At 53.3% G+C, this 20,338-nt stretch overlaps 1 protein-coding gene across 1 annotated transcript in view; it reads left to right on the forward strand.

The window, feature by feature from the left end:
* LOC125933013 (transforming acidic coiled-coil-containing protein 2-like) overlaps positions 1–20,338 on the forward strand; it is a 124,976-nt gene that overhangs the window by 15,278 nt on the left and 89,360 nt on the right. The window contains exon 3 of the mRNA XM_049645862.1: positions 10,079–10,213. The gene's annotated coding sequence lies outside the window, so the exon portion shown is untranslated. The remainder of the gene's footprint in view (positions 1–10,078; positions 10,214–20,338) is intronic.

Below are 20,338 nucleotides of genomic sequence, written 5' to 3' on the forward strand. Positions count from 1 at the left end.
CCCCCCCACATATATACACATAGGTTTATTTAATACACACACACACACACACACATACACACATGCTTCCATTTTTGAGATTTAATTCACATGACGTTGCATAAGTTTAAGGTGTTATATACACAGATGTTCTAATTTATGTTTATATCAGTAAAGCAGCCCCAGTGTGTGACCCCACATGGCAGCAGGGATAGCGTGCTGAACAGGCGCTCCCATGGACCCCGAGCTGGGAAGCTGGTGGGGCACACCCATCCATCCAACCCTCCCCCACCCACCCCCCTGGCCATTTTACAGGAGGGACCCAGAGGGGCAAGCGGAAGCTCTCTGAGCGCTGGATGCAGGGCGACTTGGCTGTGTGGTTCTGTGGCTCCCAGAAGAACTCACGTGGCTTTGGGTCTTGTCCGTGTTTCTGAAGTTCCCTCCCAGCCCTGAGAGTGTATTTTATTTTTTTTCATTTTTATGTGTTTTTTAATATTTTTTAATGTTTATTTAGGCAGAGGAGAGAGGCAGAGTGCAAGCAGAGGAGGGGCAGAGAGAGACAGAGACAGAATCGGAAGCAGGCCCCAGGCTCTGAGCTGTCAGCACAGAGCCCAATGTGGGGCTCGACCTCACAGACCGCGAGATCATGACCTGAGCTGAAGTCAGATGCTTAAGACTGAGCCACCCAGACGCCCCCCCCCGAGACTGTATTTTAAATGATTTGTCCCAGACCGCACAGTAGGCAGTGATAACTGCTCTTAAAGCTTGCTCTGAAGGCCCCTTCTGTGCCCCAGGCACCGCACTTGAGTGTGTCACATTGGGTGTCTCTGTAAATCCTCCAAATACCCCTAGGAGGTGAGGGGTTCTCTTAGGAACCCCTTCGCCATTTTACGTATGAGCAGACTGAGGCTCGGTTCCGTTAACGTGTTCAAGGACACGTAGCTGGAGAGTGGTGGAACTGGGATTCCAAGCAGGTCCTGCTGGCCTGCCAGCCTGTGTTCGGCTGCGGGGAGAGCCAGTTTCCGCCTCCCACAGTGCACGGGGTTCCGCCTACATCACTGGCCCCTTTCAAGTCCAAGGAAGATGACGCACTGTAGGGCTGTGTCACCTCTGACCGTGACCAAGAGTGATCACAGGATGCAGGAAGGAACCAGTGGTCAAGTACAGATTTTATCTGTGCTGAGAACTTGGCCAGCTTTCTGGCTTTATTTCCCAGGAGAACGGTGCAGGTAGAGTTCAATGAGCAACTTTGGTGCCTGGCCAGCGTTATTGAACATTTGTCTGGGGTCTCATTTTCTTGGTTTTACTGGAAATCAGTAGAAAAGAGGCAGTGCTGATAGGAGCAAGGGTGGGTCTGGCTTTGGTCACCAGCTGCTTCCACAGAATACTCATTATTCACTGATTCCATATTTGTGAATTTGCCCCTTCCTAAGATTTATTTGTAACCCCGAGATCAACGCTCATGGCTTGTGGTCATTTGTGAACATGTGCAGAGCAGCAAAAATCTGAGCTGCCTGGGGCCCTTGTTCCCAGCGGGGGTGGAGGAAGACGCCCTGTCTTCTTATTGTAGCTCTCTTACTGGAAACAGGTGTCTGCATGGCATATTTAGGGCCATGGCTTTTGTAATCTTGTGCTTTTTCATTCATGATCTTGCTGCTTAAAATGTCCCCCAAGGGGGCGCCTGGGTGGCTCAGTCAGTTAAGCGTCTGACTTCGGCTCAGGTCATGATCTCACGGTCTATGAGTTTGAGCCCCACGTCGGGCTCTGTGCTGATGGCTCAGAGCCTGGAGCCTGCTTCAGATTCCCTGTCTCCCTCTCTCTCTGCACCTCCCCTGCTCACGCTATGTCTGTCTCTCTCTCAAAAATAAAAAAGATTAAAAAAAATTTTTTTAATGGCCCCCAAGGTAGTGCTGAAGTGCTGTGAAGCGTATTTAAGTGCAAGAAGGCTGTGGTGTGCCTTCCGTAGAAAATATCCATGTTAGATAAGCTTCATTCATGTTAGATGAGCTTCATTCAGGTGTGAGTTATAACGCTGTTGGCTATAAATTCAATGTTAATGAATCCATGATATCTATTAAATAAGATGTTTTCACACAGAAATGCACAGAAAACAAGGTTACGTAGTGATGGGTTGACAAAAATGTTGTGACCAGGGGCTTAGAGGAACCTAACCCAGCTTACCTGCTGGGAACGGTGGTTCACAGTTTAGCTCCCGGAACAACTTGATAGAATGTAACTACTGTGGGTAACAGGAATCAGCTGTACCTGACCTTGCCGATCCCAGAGAATAACCACGAAGGGCATTCTAGGTGGGCACTGGTTGCTTTTTAACCTCAGAAATGGCCCTGCCGCCCCACCCCACCTGTCTTACCTGCTGGGGCTGCTGTGACAAAGGACCACAGACCGAGGGCCTTATAAACAGCAGAAATGTATTGTTCATAGTTCTGGAGACTGGACGTCTGTCAGGGTGGTCAGGTGAGGATCCCCTTCCCTGCTGCAGACTTCTTGCTGCAGACTTCAAATTAATTAATTTGAGAGAGAGAGAGAGAGAGAGCACAAGAGGAGTGGAGTGGCGGGGGGGGGGAGACAGAGAGAGAGAGAGAGAGAGAGAGAGGGAGAATCTCAAGCAGGCTCTGCTCCGTCAGTGAGGAGCCAGTCTTGGGGCCTGAGCTTATGACCTGGGAGATTATGGCTTGAGCTGAAATCAAGAGCCGGATGCTCAACCAACTGAGCCACTCAGGTACCCCCTGTGGGGTCTCTTATAAGGGCACTAATCCCGTTTGTGGGGGCTCTCAGGACATACTCATATCCCCAAGGTGCCATCTCCTATTTCCAGCACATTGGGAGTTAGGATTCCAACATGTGAACTGAGGGAGGACACACATATTCAAACCACAGCACCACCCTCGGATCCCCTCGCGGGTCGTGTCCCGCGTAGGGTAGGGACAGGGGAGGCAGAGGGGAAGAAAACAGGGCAGAGAAGGCTGAGACGGTGCACTCTAGAGGTTTGCTCCCCCTAGGAGTAGGTTGGTACTTTAAGTTTCAAAATTAAATTTAAATTAAAATTAAAAAAAATATTTTTTTTTGGCATGGAACTGGAGGGTTTGCTTTAAGCCACCTTTCTGCCTCTCTCTCGATTACCTATTGGTTCTTTGGTGCCACATCTTTCCCTTACAAGACGTCTTCTTTCTGAATTGGAAAAAAAGGCACCCCCATCTCTGAGGCAGTTCTCAAATACAATGAAAGGCATTCGCACGCCCCCCTTCTTCTCTGTTAAAGCCGTCGGAGGACATCAAACCTTGCTTCTTCCCCAGGGAAGAGCCTCCGAACCTGCTCTAAACCGGTTGAGCTTCCCTTTTTGCCGTTGGCATCCCTGGGCCCAGACCTTCGAGAACATTCTGCAAATGACTACACTGTCCATGGCCCATCTGTTTAGTATTTTCAAGACCGTTTTTAAAGCAGCGGAACTTGTTTTTTAAATAAAACCACACTTATTAAACAGAGTAAAACGGGGCACTCTGGTTACATCCTGGAAGTTCCTTTAGCCAGGAATCCAAACAGAGGGGTCTCTTTAGACCTTGAGGGCTCTCCCTTGGACACAGCTGGAAAGCCACTCACCTGACTCCTGTCCAGGGAGGCCAGACTCTAGTGTGCATCCAGATAACCCAGTTACAGCACACATTGCTGCCCCGCCCCTAGAACTTCTGACTCAGGAGGCCTGGGGAGCAGCCCAGGACTCTGCATTCCTAAAAGATCCCAGGTGATGGTGCTGCTGGTCTGGGGTCCACAGCTGGAGAGCCACGAGGTAAGGCGGTGCCGTTCTCGACCTGTCTGGCTATCTGCAGCTCTTCAGGATTGGAGACATCTGCCCCTAGCAGCTGGTGGCTCGAGTTTCTGATTCCCACTGTCAGACGAGAGAGCCAGGAGTGGGCATAGCTCCAGCCAGTGTCATAGCCTCGCTATGGAGTTACCACGGTCGGAAACTTCAGAATTTTCTGAAGTTGAAAGACAGGGAATTCATGCAGATTTACAGCTTCTGTTTTTCCTCTTGCTCCCGAGCCATGCATTTATTTTGGGGGCAGCCGTTTGCACCAAAAGATTTTCAGCTGTGGGTATGCAGGAGCGGGTTCAACTGCCTCGCCAAGTTTAACCGAACTTTTATTGAAGCAAGCACCGTATCGTAAAAACTGCATGACAGAGTGAACGTATTATTGTTGCTGTTGTTGTTTTTAATTTAGAATAGGGATCACGCAAAAATCTTCTCTCAATTCCAAAAACAATAGATATAAAATAAATAAGTGACAGAATTCCTTTATGCCATTTAAAAGGTATGTGTTGGGGTGCCTGGTGGCTTAGTCAGTTAAGCATCCCAGTTCTTGATCTTGGCTCAGGTCATGATCCCAGGGTTGTGGGATCAGAGACCCTATGTTGGGCTCCATGCTGAACGTGAAGCCTGCTTAAGATTCTCTCTCTCTCCTTCTGCCCCCTCCCCTGCTCACGCACTCACATTCTCCCTCTCTCTCTGTCTCTCTCTTAAATAAATAGATAAATGGTATGTTAAAGGTACACGTTTACGAATCCAGTTGATGTGGCCAGTACCCAGTTGGCCGAGTAAATTGGGGTGCATCTGCATGCTCGGACAGGGCCTTTGAGTTTCCAAGTAGCTGGCTACTATTACATGGAAGCTTATCACTTGCCATGTTGGCAGGGTTCAAATATTGCCAATTTCATATCTCAGACGAACGCGTGACCTTGTCCTTGTTTTGGTTTTTCACGGATCTTGAGCAAATTTATCTGTGTAGGTAGATTTTTCCCTTCTGAATAAATCGCTACATCTTGGCCACCTGAGATCAGTTTCCTCCGTCCTCTGCATGCCCCTCTTTGCAGTCTCTGTAACCACAGAGCCACTGGCCACCGGGGGGGAATTTATGACCCAGATCAAAGGCCCTCGGATGGCGTTGGGGTGGTGTTTATGGCCTTTCCTCTAGTTTATTAACTAGCCTGAGTTCTGCTTGGGTCAAGCTCAAAAGCAGTTTCCCATCTCTGAACATAGGTTTGCTTTGTGGAGGGAAACAGGGTAAGAATGTTCTGGGAAGGAACTGATAAGCCAGTTCAGGGTTAACTGTGTGGAGCCAGCCCCCCTTGTTGAACGTGTGAAGGTCAGGATGTTTAGGGCCTGTTCACACTCTCTCGCATGGGCTGAGTTTCACATGCTGGTTTATCTCGAGAGAGACTAGAAATAGCTCGAGGGGCCTGCCTTGGAGCTTCCAGCCAGTTTGTAAGCCTGTCTGGGCACCTTGGGACTCAGGCTTTGCAGCAGCTGCATCTCCGAGGAGTGTATCTCCCATTGCTGAGACTGTCTTATGGAGGGAAGCACAGGTCTCTGCTGGCCTGCTGTCCGGGGCCCCCACCGGCCGAGCTTAGCTCTCCAGAGCAACAGTGTCAAAGTGCTTTCTCCCCTCTAGCTTGTATCTGACTTTCCATCTGAATCGAGTCTTTGGCCTTAGCCTTTGCCCTATTACGTGATTGTGTGCACTTGGGAATTCAAGAAGGAAAAAAATCAAGAGCCTGGGAGGAAAGCCTGTTGTGCTAATACCTTCCAGATGGCGATACGAAATGGGAGATAAGGTGGTGTCGCCCATCTGGCCCGACAGGACGTGCTGTGTTCTGCCCGGGGTTTGGGGGATATTATCGCCCTCCGTGACAGCCAGGTCACTCTGGTGTCTGTCTTTGGACAGGGGCTTAGCTTGGCACCTCCGGCCGATCTCTGAAATGCAGTTCGCTATCAGGTCAGTGGGGGATCTGCCAGGAAGGACTCAAAAGCCCGGAACAGGCAGTCCAAAGGTAACAGTTACTGGCAGCATCTTGCCATGGCTGAACTCACAGGCCTGTCAGGCTGAACGGAAGCCCTGAATGGACATCGTCCGTGTGTCTCCGGTTCCTGCGTGGGGCAGAAACTGCATCCAAATGGTTAGGAGACCAGTTGTTGTTTGTGGGGACCTGGGTGAGGCACTGAATCGGAGATGGCGAAGTCTGGCCATTAGCCATGGCGCGAAGTCTGGCCATTAGCCATGGCTCGCCGTCTGCGTTAGGAAGGATTCTGAGGTCTTGTCCAGCTGGGCCTAGCAGGAAAGAGTGCCATGATCAGTAAGTCATGCCTGTCTGCTGGAAGGAGGTGTGGTGGCTCATGTGGCCTCTTCTTGTTAACTCTTCTCTTGAACAAAAAAGGCTTAAATTAAATCAACATTTCCTTCATCTTCCGAAAAGATAAACATGCTGTGAATGTGAATTCAGCTTCTTTGTTATTCCACTAAGGCTTGGAAAACATTAATTCCTTAAATGAGAAAAGGGAGCTCAGAGTTTTATTAAAAAGGCCTTCAGACACCCTACCCCCGGCCCATTTTATAGAAGAAATCGAGGCAAGAGAAAGTTAGTACCGCGCAGAAATGAAATGAGAATTCACGTGTGAGGCCTGCATCGGGGTGCCCTGGCTTCCTCTGTGCCGGCTCGGTGGACGTCCGGAAGTTCCCGCTGAGGGCTGGCAGGGGTGCTGGCCATTGCCAAGGGCCCGGCTCCCTGACCACGATGTCTGAGGACGAGCCCCTGCTGGTCAGGGAGGCTTGGGTACAGACAGAAGCTGGCACAGAGGGGCTGAACTGTCCCCACCTTGTCTAGCAACGCTGTCCCCCAGGGCAGCTCAGGCTCGGGGCGGGGTGGGGGGCAGTACAGGGACCCTGTGTAAGTTCCTGCTTCGCGTCTAGAACCAGGGCTGGCCCTGTGGGCAGGCCACCCAGACAGTCGCCCAGGGCCCTGTGCTTATTTCAATGGTGTGCTGTCACCGTCCTGAGATTCTTGATCCTTCTGGAATGCGGGGCTCTGTATTTTCACTTTGCATTCCATTTTGCCCTCGAGTCAGGTTACTGGTCCTGCCTCAGACTGGGATTCCAAGAAGATTGCACAGGTGTCCTGCTGTCGGTGGCCTATGTGTGGGGGACGCAGGGAAGGAGCTGTCCTGTGTTGAGCACTTTTCACGTGCCAGGCTCTGTGCTGGGGGCCGGAGAGGCCACAGTGGCTGAGACTTTAGTAGGGGAGCAGGACACCTTAGCTGAAAATGAGGTGCTCAGAGGTGGGGCCGGGCCCAGCCTGGCCATGCAGGATGGGCACATTACCCCCACCTGGGGAGGGGGTAGTTTGGTGGCCCCTCAGGATGATTATGGGGGGGGCTGGGAGGGGGCGAGAGACATAGGCATTCAGGGGCACAGTCTGCTTGAGCCAAGGCACAGAAGCAGCCTGGGGCATCAGGGGGCCAGCTTGGTGGGGTTGGAACAGAGAGAGGGAGAGGACAAACCTGGGAGGGGACAGGGACAGAGATGGGGTGTGGGAGGCCAGGGAGTTTTTTTCACCTAGGTTCCTAAGGCTGCAGAAAGTTGGGGAGGCTTTCAGGCAGGGCAAGGACCTTATCAGAACTCGAGCTGGGTTATCCTGGTGACCGTGGGGGTAGGTGTGAGGGGACAGAGGAGGCAGGCAGAGCGGGGCGTGCAGGAGCCCTGCTCAGAGAAGTCATAGCCGTCGTCACCAGCAGAGGTGGCCGGGACAGAGAGGTTCCGGAAGGAGAAGGAGGTGACTCAGCAGGAAGGGGTGATGGAGAGATGAGGACAATCCCAGCTTCTGGCGCTGGTCTGAGTCACTGAGCGCTTCCCTGTTGGGGCCTGACCCCCCTGACCCCTGGCAATGGGCCAGCAGCCAGCTGGAGGCCCCTGGGGGGGGGGGGGGGCTCTGTTCTTAACAGAGCAGTTGATTCATTTGTCTGGTACCTTTGGCTCAGAGAGCCTGGTGCGGGAAGGGTGTGGCCCTGGTGGTGGGCCAGCAGGAGGGAGGGTGAAGGGCGCAGGCTCCATGGCCTCCAGGCTAGATCCGAGGGGACCCCCAGTGTTCCAGGGCAGGGAAGTACCTGTCACCTGTGGGCACGCCCCTCAGCGGAGTGTGACTGTCAGTGCTCTTCGCCCGTGGATTTGGCTTTGCTCTGGGGCCACAGATCCCAGGCCACGTCTCCCACTCTCTCCGCCAGGGTTTTCAAAGACGGAAACCTTCCCCTGCCATTCCCCTGCCCAGAGTTTTCTGGAAGCAGCAGAACCACGGTCTGTATCGCCTTCCTCCAGCTCACATTAAATCAAACCAGATCTTTACGGGGCTTGCCGAGGAGGGAGCACTGTCACTCCCGTAGGAACCGAAATCGGGGACTAGTAAATTTCTGTCCACTTGTGCACTGGCCTTGCTCCAGGCTTACCCATGGTCCTTACGCTCTGGTCTCTGTTTTTCTCCTCATTACACGGGGGAAGAAGGCATCCTGGACTCCCGCTCTGCCTCTATTCCTGACACCCGGCCTGGTCGTGTCCAGTTGGGACACTCCATCTCTCCCTGTCCCTCTGCCTGTTAATCCAGTGCTCACTGCGGGCGGCCTGGCTACATGTTGCGACTATATGACTTCGGCTGAGCGACCTCAACTCTCTGCGCCTCAGTTTCCTTCCTTCTTTGTAAAGTGGGGGGTGGTGACATTTGCCTCAGAGGGTTGTTGTGAGGGTTATTCAAGGTCCTATGTGTAAAGTGTTGGGCACAGGACCAGGTACCCGGCGCCGGGCATGCTGGACCGGCCGCCTACCGTAAGGTACCAGGGACAGGGCGCACGGGACCAGGCACACCAGACTGAGCTCCCAGTGGGGTTGAGCTTCTGCTGTTTTTGTGGCTGTCGATTAGTAATGCCCAAGCCGGGGCGCGGAGGCTGAGGGATTGCTGGCTTGGGGAAGGGCTGCAAGTCCAGGAGCAGCCCAGGCGGCGCGTGTTGTAGGCGCTGAGGGAGGCCGGCCTGGTGGGAGCAGAGCACGTGAGGGCCAGGGCGGTGGAAACGGGGGTTGAGGCCGAGGCGGACCCCGTAGTACCTGTTAAGCAGCGACGGGGAATTGGAGAGAGGGTGCGTGGGGTGTGAGGGCGCCCCTGGCAGCTGTGCTCCACACCAGGAGGCCAACCACACGTAGGTGGACCTGGTGGAGATGGATGGAAATTAGCAGAACATTCTTGACACTGAGACCCAGGGGTCCTGTATTTCTGCCACCCGGGGGGCTTCCTGCAGGGGTTCCCACACAGAGGGAAGAAATGAGCCCTCTACCAGAGGCTCGGAAACCTCAGACCCTGGCTTCAACCTCAGGCCTGGTTTCAGGCCCTTAGTGCTGAGTCACATAATTGTAACTGGGCCGCCTTCGGCCCTGCCAGCTTCCCTGTGGGCAGCAAAGTGGACGGCTGGAGGGAGGCTGGGAGGGCCGACTCCCCCCGAAAACTGTTCCCAAGCTTTAGTCTGTGGACGGCACCGTGAGCCTTGCTTTTTGCCAGAGTTGAACATCAAACCTGTTTTGAGCTCTTTGCTTGAGGATGTGTTTGCAGGTGGCTGTCCTTCCTACGTAAGGTCCCCACCCAGGGGCCCTCTCTGCACTCCGGGTATTTCCCTGGATGTCCAGCAGGGGGCGCTCACCCACTGAATGTGGGATGCCGCTCTGCTATAGATCTCTGAGCACCTGCACCCCCCCAACCTCTCAAAGGGTCCCCACAGGTCCCTGGTGCAGGTTCCTTGGCTACCTGTCAGCCTTTTGGCCTTGACTTTTATCAGCCTCGGATTTTAGGGGGTGTATCCCAGGGCGTTTGCAAAGGTGTATCGTAGTCCTCGATTCACAGAATTCACTGCCTACAAAAAATGATTCGAAATGGTCATACAAAAGTCCCCTCCCCAGAAGAAAAATCACACAAGACAACTCACAGAGTGTCCTGAGCACCCGCACTGCCTCCATCAAGGAAACACCAGGTTCTGCTGAAACCTCACACACGAGGCATCCACGCCTGACCAGGGGGCTGTGGCACCGGAGGGTGCCTCCACTGTGTCTAAGCAAAGGCCCCGGGGAACCGGGCCCGGGATTGAGGGAAGCCATGTGCTGGCTCTTTAAACAGCCCATCCCACATGTGTGGGGTGAATTGGGTGGGGTGAGGGGGCCTGATGAATGTGCCATTAATGAGCCAAGTTCCACTGGGAATAATTCTCCCTTTGTGTCCCCAGCACCTCCCCAGCTGCTGCCTGTGCGGATCTCACTCCCCGAGCCTCAGAACATGTGTCTTTGCCTTCTGCCCCAGCTGGTGATGGAGTAGAAGCTTCCGCTCTCTCCTGCCAGGGTCTGGCCAAGGACTTAAGCAGGTATTGTACTAAACTTTCCCTCCACGGTTGCTGGAGAGGAGGGGCCTGGTGGTCTCTTCCCCCTAGGCCTTGGACTCAGCTGCCATCGGGTATGGCACCAGCAAGGTGTTGACAATCTGGATCTGTGATGCCATGAATTTGGGCTGTAGCCGATGTGGAGTTTACCCCTGCAGGCAGGTGTCTGTGTCACCATGGGGGTGTCCTTCGTGAGTGAGTGTATTATCAGGGGTCTCCAGAGAAACAGATCCAATAGGAGGTATATATACATACAGACAGAGAAACGTATGTTAAGGACTTGGCTCATGTGAATCTGGGGAACTGACAAGTCTAAAATTTTCAGGGGGCGGGGGGTGGTAGGGGCAGCAGGCTGGAGAGCCAGGGAAGAGCCAAAGCTGTAGCTCAAGTCTGAAGGCCATCTGCTGGCAGAATCCCTCTTCCTTGGGGGACCTCAGTTCCCATTTACTGATTTATTGACTCATTTATTTCTATCAATGTGGACTTGGGGTTATCTATTTTATCCTTTGGGTTATAATAAAATAACACTTGATTCTGTTTTTTGGCCCAAAGTATCTTAGCTTTGGCCATTGGGCCATTCATTGGCTCCCAGGGCTTTATGTTGAGGGGGTCCAGCAGCCCTGAGGCAGGATAGAGATACAATCAGATGTGCATTTTTGTTTTTATTTTAATGTTTATTTATTTTTAAGAGGTAGAACATGAGCAGGGGAGGGGCAGAGAGAGAGGGAGACACAGAATCGGAAGCAGGCTCCAGGCTCCGAGCTGTCAGCACAGAGCCTGACGCGGGGCTCGAACTCACAGACCGTGAGATCATGATCTGAGCTGAAATCGGACACTCAAACTGACTGAACCACCCAGGCGCCCCAAATTTGCATTTTTAAAGGCTCTCTCCCTAGCTGCCTGGCAGGGCAGGACTGGATTCTGCACTGACCAAGACTGTCCTGAGGCTCTGTGTCCTGCCCAGGGCCAAGACGAGACCAGGCGTGGCTGCGGTTAAAAACACCCTCCACTGCACCTGCAGACTTTGCTAAGTCCTCTCTCTCCCTGGCTGCTCTTAGCCACGGGGCTGTGGCCTAGATCCAGGGATCCAAATAAAACTTGTCTTTTCCCCTCTGGTGTGGGTCGTGGAGGTTCTCAACTTAAGTTTCAAAAATGCACAGATGAAAATTTCATTTTGCTGAAATGGAAGTTGTTTACGAGCCTGGGCCGGAGAGTCTGAAGTTCTCGTTGGTCTCATGGTTTGGAGATACATTGTGCATCTGTTCCCATTTGCAGCCAGGCTTCTCTTGCTGGAGCTGGCGTGCCTTCTTTGTGTTTTCACTGTGCACACGCATGGTGCAGTCTGTCCCTGCTCCCCCCACCTCTGTGGTTTTATCTTTTCCTCTTTGGGCTTGGAGGGGAGTGGCGGGGCAGTGAGGCCTGGTGTCTTGACAAAGAAGGCCCAGGGCACATCTTATTACCGAACGGACAGATGTTCTGTTCTTGCAAGCATGCTGGGCGGCTTCCTGCTGCCTCGTCCTGCTTCTAATGGCTGCTGTGGAAATGACACAACCCCACGTTTCCAGCGCAAATGGCTTTTCTCTGGGAATTTTCACACCCCCTCCCTTCCCCCATCCCCGTTGGTAATCATTAGGGCACAAGCCTTTGGGAGAACAGATGTGACTTTGAGAGAGGCCGCGGGGAGGAGAGAGAGCTCCATGTGCAACCCTGCCTGAAGCAAAGGGCTTGTCCTGGGAGGGACGCTGTCCACTGCGGTGGCTGGGCTTCTGGCCTTCCCTTCGCCTCCGGCCCTGCCCTCTGCAGCCTCCACACTCAGCAGACCCCCTGACCCATAAGAGCATTCTAGACAGCATCCTGTAGTGGTGAGCTCTAAGAGGCTGCAGCCAGGCAGAGAGTCAATGATAAAGAATTTCTAGCAGTACAAGTCCAAAGCCCTCACTCATGCCAAGGCAGCTACAGCTGACCACGGGTTTTTGGAGCCTCTGGAGGCTTGTGGCAACGAGCCTGGTATGTTGGTACCTGGGCCGGTGGGGGAAGAGGGGTGAACCTGAGCAAACAACATCCCTGTTCAGAACTGACTGACGTGCCTGTCGGCCTGCCGGGGACAGCTGTCCCACAGGAACTGGTAACTTGGAAGCCTGGCCAAGGGCTGCCTGGAAAGACCTGGAAGAAGTGAGATTAAGAAGCAGCTTCCTGCAAGGAGGAAGTGATCCCATGCTGATACAGGAGGCCCAGGGCATAACACCCCTGAGAAATGCCGCCCCAAACTGCAGCCTGGGATTGGGGAGGGGGGGACAGGCAGGTGGCCTTGGCTCACCAGGGTTTCTGGTGAGATGTCCCCTGGGCCCTGCCTACGTCGGGCAGCCCCAGATTTCTCCACACTTCTCCCGGACTTGAGGGATTTTCCTGGCAGGAGCTGGACTGCGTGTCTCCCTCACCCCACCCGGGGTGGTACCCTCTTCCCCCAGGTTAGAGACGTGAACCCCTTCAAAAGCGTTCCACGCCCTCGCCCTCGGAGCCAGCACGTGTGTGAGCTCCCAGCTCAGTGGTTAATTCTGCAGGTGGGGTCGGGACCATCCTCTGTGTTTTAAAGATGTCTGGTTGCTGAGGCTGAGGCTCTCTGGCAACAGGAGCTTCCTCGAGCAGACTCGGGTCTGACCCAGCTCGTTCCTTATTTACATATGCCACCTGTCATTACAGTCATTCTCATGCCTGAAAGACCCACTTCTTACAGGGCAGACCCGGCACGGGTCTGCTGTAGAGCGTCACCCTCCTGGCGGGACCAGCACAGGCCATCCGAGTGGGGCTTCGGGCCGCTGGCCCGTCTCAGGAATGGGAACCGGGGTGGGGGCAGCTGGGCGGGCTTGTCCGGAAGCTGTACCCTGCTGGCTTCGGCCGAGGAGCACAGTGGAGGGAGGCCGCTCCTTCTCCAGGGGAGTAGGTAGAAGTTGGCCGCCTCCGTCTGGGCAGAGCAGGTGTGGAGGGGTGGGGCCGGAGACCCTAGCCCCATAGTTCTTTTTCCCTCTTCTGGAAATGAGGGATGGGCAGCCAGGCGGGGCTTCTCTGGAGTGCCCCCAGAGGAAGTGCAGAGCATCAGCTTTGTGACCCCAGCCGGACTGGAGTCCCGGGACCCCTAGGGCAGCCTGGAAGGGAGTCCGACCTGACGTGGGGTTCGGTGAGGAGCCAGTGAGGGCGTGGCCAGGGGTGCCCAGCGCAGCTCCCAGAAGGTGGAGGGTTTCAGGGCAGCGGGGTCTGGGAGCTCCCCCTCCATTCCTGGTAACCCCCTTGGTCCCGTATTATGTTGGCTGCTGTGTGCTAGTTTTCGAGTTTGGCTTTTCTTCCAAGCCAAGCGTATGCCTTAGAGCCTCCAGCCCCAGCTGGAGGTGGGAAGAGAGGGGTTGCCAGCAGCAGGCCGGTCATGGACTGCCTGAGGGGAGGTGGAGAAATAGACCCGAAATCCAAGACAGGGCCCCAGGGAGGTAGGGTGGAGGAAGGGCTTCTCACCAGCACAGGCCTGGCTCAGGGCCCTTCCCCACCTAGCATGGCTCCTGCCAGTGTCAGTTAGTCAGCTTCTCTTATTCTTTAGCTCGTGAGATGCAGTCACAGGCCTGCTATAGCAGCTGCAGGAAGTGATGAGTGCTCTCAGTCTAGTGGATCATATAGTGGGGTCTTCTGCTTTATTTATTCGCCATCTGTCCATCCATCCGCCCGTCCATCCATCCTCCCACTCGGCATACACGTCCTGGGTTGATTCTGTGCCATATCCCACGTGTGATGTGGTGCGGGGGGAGGAGCATAAAGCTGCAGAGACTTGCCTCTTGTCCGTTAATGAGCTGTGTGACCTTCGACAAGTTACTTGACCTCTCTGAGCTGTCGTTTGCCCATCTTTAAAACGAGGCTAGTAGTACCCACATCTTGGAGGTAATTGTGAGGAGAAAATGAGGTATGTGAAGAATGTAGCTCAGGGCTTGACAAATGGGAGGCATTTAATTAATGCGGGCTCTCCCCTGACATCCAGCGGTGCTGGGAGTGCTGGGGGAGAGGAGACGACACAGCAGTGATCCAGCACGTAAACTCTCCAACTGGCTGAGAACAGAAGAGCCAGAAGAGAGTCTCCTCTGCCTGGAGGAGTCGGGGAGGCTTCCAAGGGGGGGAGCCGTGTTTTCATGGGTTTTCTAGGTGTTTGCTGAGGGTGAAGAAGGAAAAGGTACTTCAGGGAGGGGGAGCTCTGTGTACCGCAGCCTCGGGGGGAGGTGGTGATGCCCAGCAGATTTAGGCAGCGGGTCAGGAGAGGCCTGGATGGACTGGAGGGGGCAACACAGGTGGTTGTGGGCCGAGTAGTGAGGTTAGCGGGAAGGGATGCAGGCATGGTGGGCGGTGGTCAGGTTTGGGGGTGAGCCTGTAGCCAGACTGAGGAGTCTGCTGGGACCCACAGTGTGAAAGAAAGATTGTTTCCCCGGTATTTTTTTAAAAATTTTTTAACGTTTATTAATTTTTGAGAGACAGAGTGCAAGCGGGGGAGGGGCAGTGAGAAAGAGAGAGAGAGAGAGAGAGAGAGAGAGAGAGAGAGAGACACAGAATCCAAAGCAGGCTCCAGGCTCTGAGCTGTCAGCCCAGAGCCTGACATGGGGCCTGAACCCACGGACTGTGAGATCATGACCTGAGCTGAAGTTGGACACTCACCAACTGAGCCACCCAGGAGCCCCAGTTTGTTTCCCCTTTAAAGCAGGGGAGAGTCAGGACTGAGTTTGGGGGTGGGGGAAATCTCTGATGGCCAAGGGGAACCTGGATGGTGAGAAGAGGCTGGAGGTCACAGGGCCAATGAAGGTTGGTACTGTGGTCGAGGTGGGAGGTGATGGTGAACTGAACTAGGGCAGTGGCTATGGGGCCCGAGAGGCTCTGAATCTGTCTTTGTGGCTTTCATTCCCCCCTTCCTTCCTTCCTTTTATCCTTCCTTCCTCCTTCCCTCCCTCCTTCCCTCCCTTTCTTCCTTCTTTCTTTCCTCCCTCCCTCCCTCATGTTTGTTGAGCTTCTGTTCTGTGCAGGCCTCACAAGCTGTTGCCGGGGATACAGTAGTGACCCTGCAGACATGGGCCGTACTTCTGAGGGGACTGTGCAGGGACAGCGATTCCTGGGCTGGGCTATGGTTCCAGGCGGGGGCTCCCAGGACCTTGGGCTTAACACCGGCATTTCCTCCCTGTGCAGCCCAAGGCTGGGGCTCAGGAGGGCATGGGTGTAATTCCCCATGGGGCTCAGGAGGGCAGGGGTGTAATTCCCCATGGGGCTCAGGACGGCAGGGGTGTAATTCTCCATGGGGCTCAGGAGGGCAGGGGTGTAACTCCCCATGCAGTGCCACCCAGCATGCAGTCCCAGCTTTTCATGTCCTGGCTACAAGGCAGAGGACGGCCGGCTCTTTGGGGATGGCTTGCCCACTTTGTGCCCCCAATAAGTGCCCCTTCTCCTGACTTTAAAAATCCATCTCATTGAGCATCCTTGCCTGGTGGCTTTGCAAACCATAGGATCCTGTGACCTTTCTCAGGTTTAGAAAGATGGGGGCTTCCCTCCCTCCCCCTTTTTATTGTCCCCGTTTTAAAGATGGGAAAACTGAGGCCCAGTGAGGTCAGGACCTTGCCTGAGGTTACAAGCTCTGAGAGCAAAGTTGTGGTGGGAACCGTTTGGGTCGGGTGTCTCAGCAGACTCCTACTCCAGGGAGCCTGCCCAGCTTCTAACTCCTCCTCCTGAATGAGGAGCTCTGGGCTTGGTATCCCTGGATGCTGTGAGCGTCGGTGAGGCAGGGACACTGAGTGCTCCCCGGGACAGAATGACTTCTTGCTGTTCCGTGAGACAGCACAGCAGCAGCCGCAGCTGACGTGTATTGAGCGCTTGCTGTATGCCTGGCATTGCTGTACTAAGAACATTTGGTATGTTATTTCACTTACAGCTTGCAATATCCACGTTGGTGGGAAGGTCCTATTGGTTTTTAGTGCACAAATGAGGAAACTGAGGATCAGAGGGGTTCAGTAACTTCTCTGAGTCAGTTTAAGGATTCAGGTAAATGAGAAATTTCCCCTATTATCCATTAATCTTTCTGAATTAGGTGAGTGAGGAAGTGAGTTTAATTCAAACCTCATTCCTGGGCACCCCACCCTCCCCTCCCCACCAAAATCACACATACGCAAAGCAAGACTTGTCGATGGGGGGGTAGGGGGGTGGAGCTGAGGTCGGGAAGCTGGGGGGGCGTGGCTCTGGGCTTTGCATGTGACAGCAGTGGGAAGACCTAGGATCATTTCCGTGATTCTCTGTAAGCTCTGGCCTCAGTTGGAGAGAATTTCAGTTTTGGCCTCTCTCCTCTGTGCCCCTGATTACGGGTCTGTCCACCCGGATATCCACCCATCCCTGTGTCCCCATAGTGGCCAAGAGCCTCCCATGTGCCCAGCTATGGGCTAAGCACTGGGCATTCCGTGGGGCATATGGGAGTTGTGGCCTCAGCCCTCCAGGAGCCCACCTTGCCCAAACTTGTTTCCTAAGGAGAAACCGGATGCTAAGGACGCTGGGGGGCAGGGGGGGGGTGGTTGCTACCCTGGGATGAAGGGGTGAGAGCAGTCCCCTCTGGTCAGCTGCTGACCTCCCAGAAACAAAGGAGCCACGCCGTGTTGGAGAGCAGAGGCATGTTCCCAGGCTGGGCAGTCGCTGCACCGTGGAAATGCTCACACGAAGGAGAAACCTTTCATCTCTTTCTGGATTAAAAACTTCAAGAGATGCAAAACCATGTAAATATAGCGGGCGCGTATTCTGCGTCAAAACTGAATACGTACCCGGCCTCTGAAAGCGGCTAGGAAACCCAGTGGTACCCCTCACACATGCTTCCTTAAAGTCAGCGGATGAGGCAGGAATTGGGTCGGTCTGTTGTCAGGGAAAGATTGTCTTCACGTGGACAAATCAGTTCCTGAAAATCTGAGTATTTCGGGAAAATAATCCCTTATCTTCAGACACAGTTACAGGCTAATTGCATCCAGCGACGACTAGACAGGGTGTGGATGGAATTACACAGACAGGCCCGCTGGGAAGGTTATGAAAAGAGGGTATTATTTTTAGGGCTTGGTAACGCACACACGCGCGCGTGCACACACACACACGTCTGCGCACACTCACGCACACACACACAGCGCACAGCACACGCCTCAGACGCTATGCTAATTATGCTATCAGTAGGTGCTCACGATGCTATTTCTGGCCCAGCCGTTCTGGATTCTGTTCTGTCACGGAGCCTTGAGTCAGCAGTTCTGGTCCTCGGCGCCTGGCTTTGGCTGCACCGCTCACAATGAGGCCAGCCCCATGGCAGGCTCCGTGTCACTGCTCCTCAGGCACGGAGAGTCGTGCCCCCTCAGACCAGCCGCCCTGTGCCCTGCCTAGCGAGGGGAGCTGCTGCTGGGGAGCCACGAGGACCCGCTCTCTGCTCACAGTGAGAGAAGAAGCGAGACACTTGGAGCTTCTGGCTGCACCTGTTTGTGTTTTCATCTTGGGAGCATTTCCACCCCGACCGGCCTCTTTGGAGCCCCGGGCAGGACCCCTCTCCTGCTGCAGGTGGCGGGGCCTAAAGTTCGCAACCTCTTTCACCAGTCTGGCTTCAGAAACCAGCCTGCTGCTGATTTTGGCAGCTGGGAGATCCCCTCTCTGCTTGCAACTGAATGTTTTTCTTCAAAGGCCTCTCTTCCCTGGGACCAAGTAACCTCTAAAACCTTAAGCTTAAACTCTAGAGGAACTCAGTGGATTAACACATCAACATTCAAACCAAGTACAGTATTTAATCTCTCTTAACAGGCACTGAAAAGTGCTTATGGAATTTTCTGTTCTTGGAAAGATTTCCCCGAGAAGAAAGAGGGGTAACACTGGTGATGTTCTTGATCTGGAGCAGAGGCAGTCACCTCTGGCCCAGGCAAGTCCGCCGTTTCTCTCTTCCCAGGTCTGAGCGAAACTTGACGTTGTGTCTAAGGGCGGGCTTGAACTTTGGAGGTCAGAGTTTTATTTGGCCCGATGTCCACCTTGGGCCACCCTGTTTGTTTTTGCCTGTGATCTTAAACCTAGCGTAATACCGGCAGTTATAGGAACAACCTGGATTATCTAAAGACAACTGTTACCTGAGGGGTGCCTGGGTGGTGCAGTCGGTTAAGCGTCCGACTTCAGCCAGGTCACGATCTCGCGGTCCGTGAGTTCGAGCCCCGCGTCGGGCTCTGGGCTGATGGCTCGGAGCCTGGAGCCTGTTTCCGATTCTGTGTCTCCCTCTCTCTCTGCCCCTCCCCCGTTCATGCTCTGTCTCTCTCTGTCCCAAAAATAAATAAAAAACGTTGAAAAAAAAAATTAAAAAAAAAAAAAAAAGACAACTGTTACCTGAGAAAGGCCACATAAAATGCATCCGCTTAAGTCAAAGTTGTATGGGAATAGCGGGGAAAAGGTTTAATTGCGACTTTACCTTGAAAAAAAAAAACACATGAAAAATTACGAAAATGGCTTATTTTATATTTAACAAGATGTAGGCTTTCATTTTTTTTTTAAGATGTAGGCTTTCATGATAGCCATATGTTAATATTTAGAATGAACAAAGAGTTCTGCCCCTATTATTCTGACAGGTTTTCGGGGCTGTGTTCTCACCTCACATTTGACTCTTGCTGCTGAAGCAGAGACCCTTCTCTGTAAATACGCAGGGGCTTAAACAGTTTTCTGAAGGGCTCCTCTCAGCTCCTTGATCTTGACATTGCCTCTCTGAAGCCGCCTTCTTCACCTTCCTGAGTGTCTCTTCTTCATTCGTTCACAGAATGCCGTTTGTCACGGCTTCGGGTGGCTTTTGAGCACTTCCGCGGAATCGGGTTCAGTGACTTCACGGTGTCCTGCATGTTTTGCTAAATTTACGGCTTCCTCTGCACTTGGTGGCATCGTGCTCGCACCGACAGTCACTGAGAGATGAGCCAGACAGGCTCCCTTCCCTCTTTGAGGGGGGATTGAGGCTCCAAGGCATTGTTTCGTTGGCGGAACCCTCGTAACGCTGACCTTTGCTTCCTCTTCTAGAACCGTGTTGCCGTGACAACATGGATGGTGGGGACCCTCTCGGAGGGATGGGACAACTTGAAACATATCCTCTGCGAACCTCTTCGCTTTCTGATTTTCCCGATTGCTGGAGGAAGCCGAGTAGCTGCTGCTTTGCTCGTGAAAGCAGGCTTTGAAATTGAAGGGGTGTTGTTGAAGGTGTGGGCCACCATATTCATGGGCTCTTGGCAGAGGACCCACAGGAAAGAATATGTTGAGAGTGTCAGTCATAGAAACACCTGCTCATCTGCGGAGTGACTTTTTTTTTTAAACTTACTGGGTGTTGTGAATTATGTAACGGATCGCGATCGTTTCCCTTTTTGCTTTGGCTGTTGGGAGACTGCAACTTATTCCAACAAGGGCTTCTGGAATAACCTTACCCCCTCTGGCTTTTCTACACCTTTTCTACCTGAGTTTCTTCTTCCTCCCTCCTTTCCTTTTCTTTCTTTCTTGAGTGGGGGGGGGGGGGGCCGGGGAGGGGCAGAGAGAGAAGGAGAGAGAATCCCAAGCAGGTCTTGCACTGTCAGCACGGAGTACTATGTGGGGCTCAAACCCACGAACTGTGAGATCATGACCTGAACTGAAACCAAGAGTTGGATGCTTAACCAGCTGAGCCACCCAGGTGCCCCTCTTTTTTGCTCCCTTGAATTGGAAGCTTAAATCCTTTTTGAAATTAGGTAGAGCGGGCACCAGGGTGGCTCGGTCGGTTAAGCATCTGACTCTTGATTTCAGCTCAGGTCACGATCGCACGGTTTGTGAGTTTGAGTTCTGCATCCTGCTGGCTCTGTGCTAACAGTGCTGAGCCTGCTCGGGATCTTCTCTCTCTCCCTCTCTGTTCCCCCTGCTTGTGTTCTCTCTCTCTTTCAAAATAAATAAATTAAAAAAAATTGTTTTTAAATTACGTAGGGTATATTTTCTACAAAGTTTATCTCAGGAGCGTCTCCTACAACTTCCATCTCAAAAGAGCTGAATGGATTTGGTAAAGGAAGAAAGGTGTTTGAGGCTCTTATTTCGTCGTCTTGGATGTGC

The sequence above is a fragment of the Panthera uncia genome, chromosome D2 (genome assembly GCF_023721935.1).
Source record: "Panthera uncia isolate 11264 chromosome D2, Puncia_PCG_1.0, whole genome shotgun sequence".
Lineage (NCBI taxonomy): Eukaryota > Metazoa > Chordata > Mammalia > Carnivora > Felidae > Panthera > Panthera uncia.